Below are 12,235 nucleotides of genomic sequence, written 5' to 3'. Positions count from 1 at the left end.
GACAGCCAACCAGACAGCGCCAAGCCAATCTGAATCTCCTTCACGCATCTACTACTCTGCCCATCAGCTCCTCTCTATCTACGTGGCAAGTCAAAGCAAATTTCATATCAGAAATATTACCTAACACCAGACAGTAAGAAGTCTTCTGTGCTGTACATACATTAAATTATTTCATGGTTGAACACAATCATCACCTCAACCATTCTTCTATTTGTTTTGCCTTGCCTACCACCGTCTCCTCATTACAGAAACAAGTTGATCCCATTCCATTTTCTTTTCCATCATCACCTCTCTTTGAGGAAGTCTTGAACAGTAGCTGGCAACCCACATTTGCTAAGTTGCCTCTATATTGAAAACATTGCAAATATACATCTGAGTGTCTCAAATTCAAAGTAGTCTTTAGGCCTCCTATGTGGGAGCGTTACTCCTACATTGTTCTTTCTCCTGCTCCTTATCTCACGAATTTTCTGTTGGCCCGCTCCAGAGGCAGAACACTGAGTAAAAGCAATTGTACCATCATTTCATAAGACAATTCCTATTACTATTTTCCCGTAAGGAGGGAACAGGAGCAGTACTAAGTCAGAAAGGTTATTTTACCTATCATGGAGACAGAGGAGATGAGAACTTCACTTAGCCCACCTACAAGCTTAAAAAAAACCCAACAGGATGGACCTGCTAATGAGTTTTTCTACTCAGTTCTGTGTAGGTTCCCATACCACCCCCTCAACAGTGTTGTTCTGATCGTTTTCCTGTAGAAATGCAGCTACCATCTGTGATGTGTGGTTTGCTCTCCTTAATCCACTCCTGAAGGGTAGATTCGTGCACTTATTTTTATTTTAAACAAATGTTCCACTCAGGAAGCACATCATGCTTCGCTGTGATTAGGGAAGGCTGATGGAGCAGCTCCTGATCAGCAGCACTGTACACACTTTGCATGTGTGTTCAGCCAGGAAAACACCAGGGACGGAGTGCTTAAGCGCAAGGAAAGATGCAGGGTTCCGTCAATGCCAAGAAAACAGAACAGTACAGAACCCAGAACAGTACAGAAACCAAGACATGGAGAACAGAGAAGTTGAGACACTACTGTAAATGGTAACACTTGACACAACTCAAAAACATTGACATGAGGTTACATCACATCCCTCCAAACTCTTGTCTACTTGTGCTAGACTGTGTGCACTTCCCGCTCCTCGTACACACACCAAGAGCACAAATTATGTTACAAAAACGCAGAATTACAAACACAATACAAAATGTTGAAAAATAGTATTTATTAGCACCCAATTTACATAATTATATGGTACAAATGACACTTACTTGCTGCTGTAACATTAAATAAAGCTGCTTTTAAAAACCATTGCTTATTTCTGGAAGTCCATGTGATTTTGCTCAGCACAGAATGCGGGTACAGTATACAGCTATCCCACTTCACTACAGTCATATCAATATAAATACCTGCATGGTTACCTCTATGTGGTCTCATTTTAAATGGCACACTAAAATATGCAGACCTATACAATTTTAATGACAAAATATTTACTTGGACTATTCAGGCATGTGAATGTAGTTTTAAATATAACCTATCCAAGAACCTTCACAAAGTATGAATTGCAGCGAAAGAGAGAAAATTCAGGGCCGCAATTGAGAAGCTCAAAAATATACTGGCATATTTCAAAATAATCTCTCTGAATTTTCTGTCTTCGCCATTTGAGATATTTATCCAGGATTTTAAAATATTGATTTTCAGTAAAAGTTAATATGAAGTGTTTGAAGAAGCATTTTTCTTTATAGCAAATATTTATACTTTTTATAACAAAGGCTTATCAAATCTTTGGAGAATGATGACTTTCACTTTTCTTATTTCCCATAAAAGCCTTTCTGAAATCTTGAAACATATGAAAATTTGGGATCCTGACTCCCAAGTAAACTATTTCCTTCATGAATTAGAAAGCAGTATCTCTCACTTAACATAACATTCACTTCTATACAACAGTAGCATTTAAAGAAGGTAATCTGGTGGTACTCTGACAACTTGGTACTGAGCCATATACAAACTGACAAGCAGACTATTACTCAACAAGTAGGCATTTCTCATTTGGATCCACCACTATGCAAGACACTTGAAGCCCAACACTGTTTCAAAGTAGTCATTCAAAACTGGCGTGCAAAATAATAACCTCAGTGTAATTCTGAAGGGGAATCTTAATTTCCTGTAGCTGTTGAAGCAAGAGTTCAAATATTAGTCACAGTAGCCTTTTCCTATTAACTATTTGTCATGGAAGTGACCCAAAACAGAAGAGGACCACATGTAAATATTGACATGTAAGTGGTTATCACCTGTGGTATCTTCTCTGAAAGAAATGACAGGTACCTCTAAATTCAACAGTTTTCCCTAGGGAGGGGAAAAGGTATAGATGAATATAAACAACAACAATCCAAATCATGACCATGCTGAAAAACCAATCAGTTTTAATTACTTCAATCTTATGAATGTCCCGTAAGACAAGGAAATTCATCTAGTATTTTTTTTTTTTAACCTTGACAGTTTCTCTTAAAAGAAACCAATTGAAGATATTTAGATGAAATACAACGCAGGTTGCTGATCTGCTAACAAACGTCAACAAAAAAATCTTACAGCAACAATAGTCTTCTTATCACAGATTTCTATAAGATTTTCAGATGTGTGATTCAAGGAAGTTATAGTACAAGTCTGATCTTCAGTCTGATTGGTCTATAATGGGCTATACAAGAAGTCATTAGCAAACGTCCTCATTTTGCATTTCTGGAAAAAGTGCTAACATATGAAACAGTTTTCAAAATCTATGCATGTTTGTAAATGCTCGACTGCAAGGAAACAGTTCTAGGAGACACACATCTGAAAACAAGCAACATTCAACAAGCACTATCTTAATGAGAGGAAGAATAAAAAAATAAATTCTCAATGGAAAAATATTAGCTTGAAGTCCATTGCTTTTCCCTTACACAATGTTTTTGGCTGCTTTTTTAAAGCAATCCAAAATTATGAAAATATTTGGCTTGGAGATAAGTCATCCCTTTTCTTACAGAAGAGTACAAATGCAGCTTCGTAAATCTTTTCTCAGCTTTCCAGTCTAATACTCCGGTGTGAGGACCAAGGGTTTCTCTGAAGTAGTAGGGAGTACCTTTGAGGCCTGCAAGGGCTCGAGGACCTTGCCAGCACAAGGCTTTGAGCAGCTTCAAAAACATACACACAGGCATGGTTTAAAATGAGGTGCGATCTCCCAGGATCACAGTGTGGCTTGGCGGCACAAACTGTGCAAAATTAGTTGGACACACAATACGATGACTCAGAGACAATCAAGAACAAAGACAGGCTAAAGCATGTGTATTATTAAATACCTCTTTAGTTCAGCTATACTTCACATTTTGTCAGGGAGCATCAAACCTCCCTTTAGAATGACCCAGTTCAGACCCATAAACTCTACTGTGGAACTGGAATGACACATTCTGTAGTTGAATTCAGATTCTCAAAAACCTTGAATGACGTAGCACTCCCTAAGTTTTCACAACAGATCAAAGGGTAGAGAAAGCAGGTAAGCAGGCAGGATCAGAGAACTCAGTAGACTTACACAAACTGGGACCAAGGAAGTATAGAACAGCCTGTTGGTGATGGGAGGGGCAGGGCTGAAGCTGAAACCCCAATACTCTTCAAAAAACATTCTAGATCAATATGCTTTTATGAAATTTATCCTGCAGTAAAAATCCACTGTAGCTACAATATTACGACTCCAAGAAAAGATAGATTTAAGTGGAAAGATAAGAGTAAAATTTCAAAAAGACTGATAACCTTCACAACAGGTACATATGTTAGTACAGGCACAGTTGTAACTTTGAAGGTCTTCTCATTGCCAAGACCTTCCCTCCCTGGATTAGTCTCATCAGTTGCATACTGAGCATGTCTGTACAAAGGCTATTTACATAAAGGTGACTCTTGCACCCTCCCTCCTTACTCCCCAGATGTTTCTTCATTCACTCTGTTGTACTTAAGACTATCTCTTAAAATGTGAGTTTTTCATGACTGCATTGCCTACCACTTTGTTTTCTGTCAGATTCATTGCTACTCAGCAGAAATACTGCAGAGGGACTGCCTAACAGTTCACAGACCATTAGTTTCAGTAACAGTGTGCTGCTCTAAAGTGATGAAATAGTCAAGACTGTTCACCTATTGCAACCTCTGCAACTAAATATATTATCAGATTTGAATAAAACATTTTCAATCCCTACATGTCCTTCATGGAAAAAGAGAGCTTTAGGTTTCCAGAAAAATTGTTGCTTCCTCTCTGTGCTCAGTAGTAACATAGCTCAACTGAACATCACTATGATGCTCACCAGCAGCAGGTGCTTTCCCAAAAATCAAACATTTTATACAAAACTATTTACCGTACGTGAACATTTTACTATCATTCCTGATACCTTCATTTTTAACAGTGTAGGCCAAAACAGTTTCCACCAGAGCCACAATTTTCAGAGTGTTATAAAAGCTGTATTACAAGCAGCATCGCATTTTCACAGTTATTTCCATGAATTCCAGCTTGTCCACAAGAAAGCTGAAAGATACGTGTGCCAACTGAGTTTCAATTTAACTGAAACCACTGGTCCCATTCACTTACAGGAGAAAGTAAAGTTTAAAAAGACACAACAATATTTAGCAACACAAGCAATTGTTTGGGGCAGCTTATCTAAAGCAAGAGTTTATAAATTTGCATGATCTCCACCTTTGACACAATTATTCCACAATTTGGAATCTGAACATATACTACATTTTGTCCTTCGCACAACTGGCAACCAATGGGTATGTGAATAATCTGAGGAATCATCACAGGAAAGCTTCACTAAGATTGCTACTCCACCCTTTAAAGGCTTCCCCTTGTTCCCTCTGCTATCATCACATTGAATTATACGTTGCTTCCCAGCCTAGTTATCCTGAGCTGACATCAGTCCCAGGGAGGGCACATTGGTTTTGGCATTTAAACCGTTTAACCTTCAGAGTTCAGCCAATACCCTCCCTCACTGTTCAGCATAGTGACCACTATAGATCTTCAAAGCAAAAACATTAGCAATCTCATTTGCATCTAAGAGCTATTCATGTTAGATTGCAAGTTTGATGCTTCAGCAAAGAGGACTCCAAGAAGAATGCTCTCTATCAGTCCTGTACAGGCACAAACACAATAGCTGTACTTTCCTCCACAACTCCCCCTATTTTACAAGATTTTACTAGGTTTACTACAGAACATTCTATTTAACATTTCACACCGAGAGCTCCCCAGAACAGTCTGCAAACACTGCCAAACCACACTCTGCAAATGGTTCCAAACATGCATCTTGGGAGGCATTCCAAACACTCAGATGGTTCTACCTGCTCCTTAACTTCTTATTTCTTGTGTGATGGACTAACGCTGACAAGTGATGCATGAGCTTATGGAAATTGCTGCTCCCAAAAATGACACTGATAAAACATGAGGAACAGGGAGAGGGAAAGGGGACACATTTGAGATCAAACAAGTGTACCTCAAAAGGCAGTGTAACCGAGTCCTTTATCTGTCACATAATTACTCAAAAGGACACATTTCTGATTACTGATCACAAAGCTGTATGGTAAATGCCACACATTTTCTCAAATATATTATATATGGGACTGCTTTACATAACACCATTTGAGAACATACAGATAGAAAACAATCAACAGTATGTGAGTGACATGTCATTATCTTAAGACTTCTTGCTAAAGTCTTTTAAGTAATAAAATCTTTTATTTGGTATGTCAAAACACTTTCCTCTGAGGCACCAAAAAAAAAGACAAACAGATTTTTTGGGAGGGAAGGAAATATTTTCCACAACAAAATTATATCTAGAGCTTCCTCCAGGCTATTCCAAATCATTTTGTGCAAGTGTTTTGGCAACTGAATCAAATATAATCAAAGTGAAAGTATACAGCAATGAAATAAATTAGAAATAAAAATGAGAGTATTTAAACCTAGTGGACTCATTTTAAATGTATGAAAGGATTGCAGATTTTCCCATTAAATTAGTTAGCAAAACCAAAATCAGTAGCACAGGCTAACATACACAAAAAATTCTACAAGTTAACCATTAAAAAACTTATCATGTCAATTAAATACATGAAAAAGGACAATGGTAAAATGCAATATACAGTGTCACACAAAAATGTCACTATTTGTTGTTTTTTTCCAGGAACAACCGTTAAGTTCCATTTTGTTTGCATCTTCAGATGGATTTATCACATTCATAAAAGTTACCAATTATACTGAACCAGAAAGAATTGCATTATAAAATGGAAAAAAAAAAAAAAAGAGTTCCCTCAGAGATCAGAAGTTCAAAGCCTGTAAAAATAGGTTATGAATTAAGCATCTAGCTGCAAAAGAATTTTAAGTACATACTGAAAGCGAAGGAGAAACTTGAGAAGCAGCAATGCTGAGTTAAAGAAAACAGTTGTCAGAAATGAGATCTGGGTATAGAGATACTAGCTAGACTAAAATGTTTGGACTTCCTACACAAAAGCATTACGTAGAGGGGAAAAAAACCAAAACCCTCCACTTTTAACAGATCTCCTTCAGACTAAGTCTGAGAAAGCACTGTAAGTGGAAAGGCACTGTGGGCACCGGGATATGGAGACATGAGCTAAAAAAGCTGAAAATAAGAAAAAGTTGTGTAAAAAGAGCAGACTGAAAAACAGCCTAGAGAAAGGGGAAATGAAATATGCAGTAGAGCTAGTGCATACACAAGGGTTCCAAATTACTGAGGTGATGAGGAATATTTAAAATGGCACAAAATATGACTTGAAATACCAGCATGAAGTTACAAAAAGAACCACTAAGCATCAAATAAATCCTCCTGTCAGTGAGAAGCAATCATTGAAATAATCTTCCGAAAGAAAATTAATCACTTAGAACACATACAGGACCTCACTGGCCAAGACAATATTAAAATGCACAAGTCAACAATCCTGCTTGAGCGAACAGATGGACTGGGTAACCTAAATAAATTTTTCATCCCTAACTCCTATGATGACGTTCAGAAGATCTGACAGGCTCATGCACAATACCCTGCAGTCCTACGAGTATGTGAACAAGTACAGTAAAAAGACACTGACATCAATTATGAAGACCAGCACAAAAATATATATCCACAACCTCTTTGTAAGGCTACATTTGTTTTGTTTTTTAAAGGCACCTCATCCTCTAGCTATTGCCAGCTTTAAAAAAAGTCTCTTCTCAGTTTGAGCAAAAGCTCGATAGTGAGAAGGAAACATCTTTCAATTCACATTTGAACAGCCACTTCTTACATTCCAATTGTAATCAGAATGACAGTCTTTAAAAACGAGCATGCTGGCCTATTCATTTTATGTACAGCAATTTAAACAACTTTAACTACATATTGTATTGTGTAAGCAAAAGCACAACATTCATTTCATACTCACACCATTATCCTTTGTATACACAAACTCAAGAGAACTCTTAATACTAAAACATTAAAATGCACCCATAGAGTCTTCCCTTACTAGACATATTTAATACATGTTTACAATATATATATACACATATGTAATATACATAGCTTTTAGAATTTTTCAAATAAATCTTTGTAATTTGCTCTCCAAAAAGAAATAAAATAACGACACTGAAAGAATATGAGTCAAGTATACAGAACTCTCACTAAGTTGAATGCTCAGTTTTGCAGACAAGATTTCCCTCTTTTTATCATAACCAAAACGTTTTTTAAAAACTAAATCTGAATCATTATCGTAATCATCTGTTTCATGGTAAAAAGTTCTAACCTTACCTATGGAAATATATTGCATATCAGTATCATGAAGTGACATATTTGAATATTCTGAGCAAAAAAAAAGGTATTCCAGGATACTTTAGCAGTAAATATAATGTGTTGCAGGCTCAAACAGCACAGGTCAACCTTTTATTCTAAATAATAGTTAATCTAAACTCTGAGTTCAGCATCAATAGTGGTCCCATCTCTAAATATCACTCTAAGAACAGCATGGTCAAATCCTATGTTGATATCTTTCAACGATTCCTTCTTAAAAAGCGTAAAGGTAAAGATGATCAGTTTCCAGTCTTAGCCTCAGGCTGGTCTTTGAAAGGATTGCATATGTTGGGTTCTTTCCTACTCACATCAGCACCAGAAATAATCTAATAATAGGCAGAATAAATTCTGCCTTCCATTCCAATTTGAGGAAAACACCAACTCCAGACTGAAGAGCAGTAAGGGCTCTCATGGTGACACGTAATATAAAAGAATCCACTCACTTTCATTATAGGGAGGGATAAAAGGGAAGGGATAAATTGACAAAAATTTTGGATTAAAAGTTACTTGTCACTTGAATCAACAGAGAAGTTCTGAATACTGAGACAAAGCACATCTGTTGAGCAATTTAAAAAAAAAAACATTCGTTCTTCAGGTAACCTAATTAATGGCACAATATGCCCAGTGAAGCACACGTGGAAAAGTTTCACAAATGCTGTAGTCTGGAAATGCCTCTACAAGTAGCAGAAACTTTCACACAGATCAACCTTTGTGCAAGCACCTATGACGCTAGTAGGATTCATACAAAGCATAGGTTTAATCTTCAAAAGAAATTGAGTATTTCATGGTTACACAATTCCCAGAATGATACCCTTTTTTAGCAGGAACAGAAAGAGGAGGAATGAACATATGATAATTACACTGTAAGAGTTTCTTTGGGAAATCTTATAATTTCTTGTGCCAGATCTCCAAGAATAAACAGTATTATAAATCTGAATAAGTTAATCTGCTACTAAAGTATGTACAGACTGCTTCAGTCTGCTGTTAACTGGGACTAGACTAAAGACTCAGCTTCTAGCCACATGCTAATGCAATTTAAAAAATTATACAATTTTTTTTGCAAACTAAATATTTGCCATATAACACCAAATATTTAATAAAACTTTACTGTATTTCAATTTATGTTAGTAATTTGCTTTTCTTTATCCACATTTATCTTAGGCTAGCAGCCAGGTGGCTGAGATTAAGTATCAGCTACTGCTCTCTGAATGTGATCTACTCATTAATACCAAAGGGATTAAGGGATGACAAAGTGCCTCTCACATGACACAATAACAAGCATCTGAACTGACACTTTTTCCAGGTGATTTAATCTTAAGTACATCAAGATTCCTCCATAAGAAGCATCCCAGAAAATTTCCCTCTTTTCCCTCTCTCCCTGAAGCAATTAGACCCTTTCTTTCCAGTACTCCATCTTAATAATAGAGAACACATAGACCTAATTTCACCCAAGGCCTGCCTGGACGAAAATTCACATCCTCTGAAATAAAATTGCTTTTTTTTTTTTTTTTTCCTTTTTGAAAGTAGTTGAAACTGAGAGTTTCCAAGCTCTCAGCACCAGCTGAGCTCACAGAAACCAGAACAAATTTCAATTTAGAAAACAGCACCCTGCAAAAACTAAACACTTACAAACATTCTCTGATTGGGCAGGAGACCCATGCCCTTCTCTTCTGTTTTGTGCAGCTGGTTAAATATATACAAAGCTAAAGTTGGAAAGGGACCCACTCTGTCATACAAACACTTTTGCCAGGGCATCTGCTCCTGCACTGGCAATATAACATTTGGATGGGTGGAATGCCACATCATGAATGGACTCATCAAATTTTTTGCGATGAGCAGTGAATTCTTGGATGCAGGTCTTGCTTTCAAGATTCCATAAGCGAATTGAACAGTCATGACCTAAAGAAAGGAGAAATGGTTTTCTTTATAATTCACGCTTGCTACACTATGAGAAAAGGAAAATGAAATTTAATGTACTTACTGCCAGACATCAAGTACAAGCCATTAGGATCGACAGCTAAACTCGTAACTGCATCTAAGTGAGCTACCATGGAATGGATCAGTTTTCCTTTGAAAGAAAATAATTCAAGTTACTTTCTGCAATTCACTGTTACCTGTATTCAACCTCACCACAGCCCATTTAATAAGTATATTATCTTGTCCCATGATTAAATCAGCAAAAATTCTAAGAAAAGCCACTCTTTTAATTTTTACAGGCTCAGTAATGCTGCAGAACCAATACCATCAACTTTGTTTGTCCTTCGCTTTTTGTGTGCAAATCCATCCTGATGCTGCAATCACTGTGCACATTAAATATCTGTCCCCTAAGGGACTTAAGTAAGACCTTGACTGAGAAGGAGGACATGGGCTGAGTATTCTGATAAGCAATGAATCTAAACTAAATAAGAATACAGAATGATTTTAATCAACTCAGAGAGAAGTGATGTTCTAGAACAGCTTATTAATATTAATGATTTGGTGTGAAATACACAAAATCATGGCTCAGATGTATTTTTTTGGTTGCAGAAAATAATAAAGGAAAAACTGAAAAGCTCAGTGTTTCCTCTACAATACATTATGGCATTACACCATCAAACAAATAATCAATTTTCAGCTTTCGTCTCAATTTCCATTGGGTGCTCCAACCTCTTTGTGAAGAATAGCTAGAGCTGTGTGATCTGGAAGCAGAGAAGTCACAAGCTGAAGAAAATCAACATTTACAATCAGAATGACAGTTCAACGCTACCACTCCTACAAAAATTTCCTTTATGTAATTTATAATTATACAGCTTAGTGCAATTCTCACCGCAGATTTGAAAAACTATTCTAATTGTCTACTGTTTCTGCAGAAAAGAGAGATGGAGAAATACAGTGTATTAAACTGAGAATTATGCCCTGCAAGGAAACTGCTACCTCCAAATCATTAAGTAGAGGTCTTAGAAGCAGTGAAGTGGTGCCTAGGCTCCCTGCCCTCATATCATAGAACTCTAGACAAGCACTATGAACATAAGGACATGAAAATTAAGAAGCTGCCTTACATGTTAATTATTAATAACCTCTAAGTTTAAAGCATTTTAATAGAATTAACAGAGTGGTGAAGGTTCGTTATCATTATCCCAATAAACTTTTAAGTAGATTGGCAATTTGGGGGCTCTGCCAGTGAAAAAAGAATTTTTGATTCAGAGGACATCCAGTTCTTAACATTCTTCAGCATTTGTACACATAGCATTAATCATAATGAAATTCTGCTTGTATTTTATGTCATACAGCTAAATACTATGACTAGGTCCTGCTGAAAAGATACAGATGCATACCTGTATTGTTGTCATAGAATTTGATGTGCCTGTCTTCATGAGCAGTGATACTAATTGGAAGAGTCGGATGGCTGATGACTCTGTTTATCTGACAGGAAGTACTGACCGCTAGGTAAAACAAAACAAAACATGTTGACATATGTAAATTGCTAAGGTCTTTGAAAAACTGCAATTAAAAATGCATATGTAATCAATTTTATCTGCAATGTAATTCTATCATATAACGTAAACTCTCTCAACCAGCACCTTATATATGTTTTACTCTAAATTATTTTTCAAATTACATACACATAGTTGCATATGGTAGCCTTACCTTACATACGAATATAAATATAGATAAGGTTCACCTTTTTTGGTAAGAATAAGTATTCAAAAACTAAGTAAAAATACTACTTTCGCATTTCCCCACCTCTACACTGCTCCTCTTGTCAAGTCAAATTTTCATTGTAACATACAGGCAGACAGGAAAGTTAACATAGTAAGAATGTTTACAAGTAAAGAGGATTCCTCACCACCACAGAACAAAAGGCATGTACTATCACTAGATATATAGTGATTAAAATTGGAGAAAAGAATACTAGCTATTCCTATGAGAGACACATTCTCAGCATTCAAGAATCCTGAAATATCACTATTTTATATTTCTATAAATATACATGCACATGTGAGCAGGAACTAGAAAATTATAGAAAAGATATTTTGGTGGGTTATTTTTCTTAATAGAAACCTAGACATTGACTTGCCAAGCACGATGAGACTTAGAGTCCCTAAGTGGTGATGATAGGCCATTTCAGATCACTCATTGTTTAATCAATGGATATACAGATGGTATATAGTCAATAGATATACAGATGGTATAGATATATATCCAGGAGCTTGGCTAATATAATTTATATTGGAGGAAATGAGAGAAAGTCACTCACCCTGTCCTGGGCTCGCGAGATGAACTCCTGATGGAGCGGATCTCCAGAGAGATCCTTCCCCACTGGCAGTCAGCTCTTAAATGGGTCTAGGAGAGGTGGAGCCAGGCTCCACCCCTTCCT

At 36.6% G+C, this 12,235-nt stretch overlaps 1 long non-coding RNA gene across 1 annotated transcript; it reads right to left on the bottom strand.

Annotated features, from left to right (window-relative positions):
- Window positions 1-1,254: 1,254 nt before the first annotated feature.
- On the bottom strand, window positions 1,255-12,156 carry LOC104909626. Its single transcript, XR_792472.3, has 4 exons — window positions 12,116-12,156; window positions 11,193-11,300; window positions 9,860-9,946; window positions 1,255-9,777 (listed from the first exon to the last, which is right to left on the bottom strand). It is a non-coding gene; the product is annotated as an uncharacterized LOC104909626 (long non-coding RNA).
- Between the last annotated feature and the right edge of the window lie 79 nt (window positions 12,157-12,235).

The sequence above is a fragment of the Meleagris gallopavo genome, chromosome 2, assembly GCF_000146605.3.
Source record: "Meleagris gallopavo isolate NT-WF06-2002-E0010 breed Aviagen turkey brand Nicholas breeding stock chromosome 2, Turkey_5.1, whole genome shotgun sequence".
Lineage (NCBI taxonomy): Eukaryota > Metazoa > Chordata > Aves > Galliformes > Phasianidae > Meleagris > Meleagris gallopavo.
This window is presented reverse-complemented; position numbering and strand designations above follow the sequence as displayed.